The sequence below is a fragment of the Macaca thibetana genome, chromosome 3 (assembly GCF_024542745.1).
Source record: "Macaca thibetana thibetana isolate TM-01 chromosome 3, ASM2454274v1, whole genome shotgun sequence".
NCBI classification, from domain to species: Eukaryota; Metazoa; Chordata; class Mammalia; order Primates; family Cercopithecidae; genus Macaca; species Macaca thibetana.
Window position 1 is genome coordinate 183167847 of NC_065580.1, and position 3679 is coordinate 183171525.

The 3679-nt window shown below is 59.1% G+C and overlaps 1 pseudogene; it reads left to right on the top strand.

Moving 5' to 3' along the window:
• Window positions 1–1117: 1117 nt before the first annotated feature.
• On the top strand, window positions 1118–2482 carry LOC126950979 (suppressor APC domain-containing protein 2-like; annotated as a pseudogene).
• The last annotated feature ends 1197 nt before the right edge of the window (window positions 2483–3679 follow it).

Sequence of the window (3679 nt, forward strand, 5' to 3'; positions counted from 1 at the left end):
GTGACGGCCTGGAGCAGGCTCAGGAGGCAGGCGGTGCAGACAGAGAGGCCCCGCATCACCCTGCTCAGGTAGGAAAGCATCTTACACTTGAAGTCATTTTGAAAATGAAGGGATTCAAAAAGCTCTGGAGACACCACGAACACAATGGTGAACAACATCATGATGTGGACAATGGCCAAGTGACTGGTGGTCAGGTCAGGGGGCTTAGGATCCAGAAGGAGCTTCATGGTACCCAGAGAAAAGGAGGAGGATGTTGGCTGAGACTCCAGTAACAACTTGGGCAAAGAAGGCACTTTTGAATGATAACAAAAGTGGAAACTGTGTTCATTTTAATGACAAAGAGGAAATATTTTATGTACCTGAAAAAAATCAACCAATAAAACTTCCATCATCAATGTTACTTACTTCAGATTCAAAATTATCACCATCATTATCATTTAAAATCCATCCATTTATTTTGATTAATGTTGATTATCACATATAAATTCTTAAACCTACAGCCTGATCATTATATGATAAACCAAATTATTAATATAGTTGATCGAACACCCACACCTGCATAGTCACACCTGTAGAGGGCGCACGTTATCTGTGCTCCTATAGTACCAAGGGCACACTTTTTTAGTAAGCTTTTTGTTTCCACTTTTTGCATTCCTTCATTTAGTTTTCACCACCCAGAACTGTGACATGTATATAAAAATAAATCATGGGTGTTTGTAGAACTGAACTGAAGTAGATTTTGTGCTAATGGAAAAAGCAATAGCCTGACGTATTTTGGAAAAAAATAATAATGCATTGAGTGGCTGTCATATCACATCAGTCTGACATCATGCTGAACATGCATGATGTATCATGTATACTATAAAAATTATATAGCACATACACAGCAGAAGGTGTTATTTTCAGATAGTTTGTGGTAGTAAAAAAAAATTTCCCTATTAACAATTACTATAACAGGATTAAACAATTTTATTATGGTCATCTACTAAAATCTTATTAATGTGAAGTGTATTAAAAACCTTGGTAGTGCTCCTGGCCTGCCCCGCCGTGGGGCCGCGCGGGGACGCTGGCAGGTGGACGCGTGGACCGAGCCCGGGCGCCCATGGTCGGGGCCGCGATGGCCCACGGAGCTGCATGCCTCCCGCTGCAGCCCGCGCGCAGCACAGAGGGGCTGCTGCGCGCCTTCCTGCAGAGCCTGCGCACGCTGTTCGACATCCTGGACTACCCGCGGAGCGGCTGCGGGCACCTGGGCGATATCCAGTCCCGCTGGCAGGGCGCCGACGCGCGAGAGCTGCCCCGCGGGGTCCTGGAGGGCCTGCGCGAGGTGGCCCGGCTACCTGACCTTACAGCGCTTAGTGACCGGCCTGCGCACCGCGCTGCTGAGCGCCGACGGCGGTCCCGGGGACCCCAGGCACGCCCCGGCCCGGCCCGGCCCGGCCAGGCCCGGGGACCAGCCGCCGCAGCCGGCGCAGCGCCTGATGTTCACGCCGGCCGACGAGCCGCGGACGGTCCTGGAGAGGAAGCCCCTGCCCCTGGGCGTGCGAGCTTCTCTGGCCGGTCCCAGTGGCGCGGCCCGCAGCCTGGAGCAGTTGTGTGCCCCCGCGGAGGCGGCGTCCTGCCCCGCGGAACCAGAGCGGTCCCAGAGCGCGGCGCTGGAACGGAGCCGGAGCGCTGACGCAGGTGCAGGGGCCTGCAGGACCCTGGAGGCAGACTCAGGGGATGCCCCGCGGATCCCCAGTGCCCGAGGGGAACGTCGGAGGCACACCATCACCAGCGGCATGCTCTGCGGCCTGCTGAAGTAGATGAAGGAGCTGGAGCAGGAGAAGGAGGTGCTGCAGGGTTTGCAGATGATGGCGCGGGGCCGCGATTGGTACCAGCAGCAGCTCCAACGAGTGCAGGAGCACCGGTGCCGCCTGGGCCAGAGCAGAGCCAGCGCCGACTTTGGGGCCATGGGGAGCCCCCGCTCACTGAGGCGGCTACTGTCCAAGGTACAGGAGGTGGCCGGGTGCCTGGGAGAGCTGCTGGCTGCAGCCTGTGCCAGCCAGGCCCTACCCACGTCCTCCTCCGGGCCGCCTGCTCTACCCTGACGTACAACTCGTCCCCGGGCTGTGAGCAGCAGACCGTTCTTATGCTGAAGGAGAAGAACTGACTCCTCACCCAGGAGGTGACCGAGAAGAGTGGGTACATTACGCAGCTGGAGCAGAAGTCGGCACTCATTAAGCAGCTGTTTGAGGCCAGCACCCTGAACAGGCAAGGCGGGGAGCCTCTGGACCCCACCTTCATCTTGCCAGTGTGGGCTGAGCAGGCCCACAGGGCCAGCCTGGCACTCTGCCCTTTGGGGCAGGCGCTCTGTCGCACCCAACCTCTCTGGCTGGAGACCCCCGGCAGGCCCAGGCAGGCCCGGAATGGGCGTCTTCCTGCACCCCTTGCCATCCAGGTTCCCCAGGCCTGTCCCCGGCTGGCCCCTACACCGAGTCCTTGACTCGGTTTTGGCTTCCGGTGCTAACATGGACTGAGGCTTTCTTGAGTCCGCATAGTCCGCAGCTACTACTGCCGCTGTCAGTGGACAGTGGACCCCTCCACCAGTTACCAGATCTCTGCTCGCCCCGGTTTCCAGTGGTGCTGCCCTGGGTCTCATCTCCAGTGAAAGGCTCTGCTCACGCCAGGCTGCACTTCTGACAATGGTGACAATGGCCAGCAGAGGGCGCTAGGCGGCACGGTTGCAGCGCTGAGACCGCGCTCCAGACCTGGGAGTTCCGAGGGCAACTTACCCCCACCTCAACCAGGGCACCAGGAGGTGCCTGTCGCTCGGATGGGAGCAAATGGAGGGGATGGGGAAGGCCTGTAAGCGGGGGTTGCCTGCCTGGCAGGGGAGCCCCAGGGATGGCGGTCGGACTTCAGGTGCCGACCGAGACTGAGAGACTCTGGCTGCAGCGGATCGGGGAGCCAGGTGGACTAGAGCTTGGCCTGCGTGTGCCTACCGAAGACCCCGCGGTGATGGTCTTCCTCATCCTGGCCAGGACGCTGCCCCACATTGAGTCCCACAGAACAACCTGTGAGCCTGGCTCCCCAGAGGCCCCTGTCCCCAGGAGGGGGATCAGCCTGGGCCCCCAGACAGTTTCCAGGCACGTCGTAGGGAGAGTCTGTCACCCCAAACTCAGGATTCCCAAGGTCTGGGGTCCTGCTCATCCCCCTTTCCTCCCACGCCCAGCCTGAACCCAGGTTTCATCCAGGAGAGGCCACTTCCCTCAGCCAAGGGAAAGGAGAACCCCCAGGGTACAGGAGGAGGCTGGGGCAGGTCACCTTGCGTGTCACTCCCTGTCCCCTTGCCCAGGCCCACTCCCGCTGGTGTTGGGGTATGCACTGGTGGGGGGCCCATGCTCAGCCCAGCCTGGAGGGTCCCAGTGCCACCAGAGCCAGGGGCACGGCAACATCACGGACAGTTTCTGCAGCCCAGGGCCGCCGATGCAGGGTCAGTGTGTGTGGGGGGGACACAGGGTCCCCGATGCAGGGTCAGTGTGTGTGGGACGCAGGGCCCCCGATGCAGGGTCAGTGTGTGTGAGGCGCAGGATCCCCTCATGCCCAGGACACTTTGGTGCACTGTCCCACAAGGCACCCCTGTCTCAGAGGAGGGGTCCTGGCAGGCAGCGCAGCAACTCCCTTCCGGAACCCAGCTCCA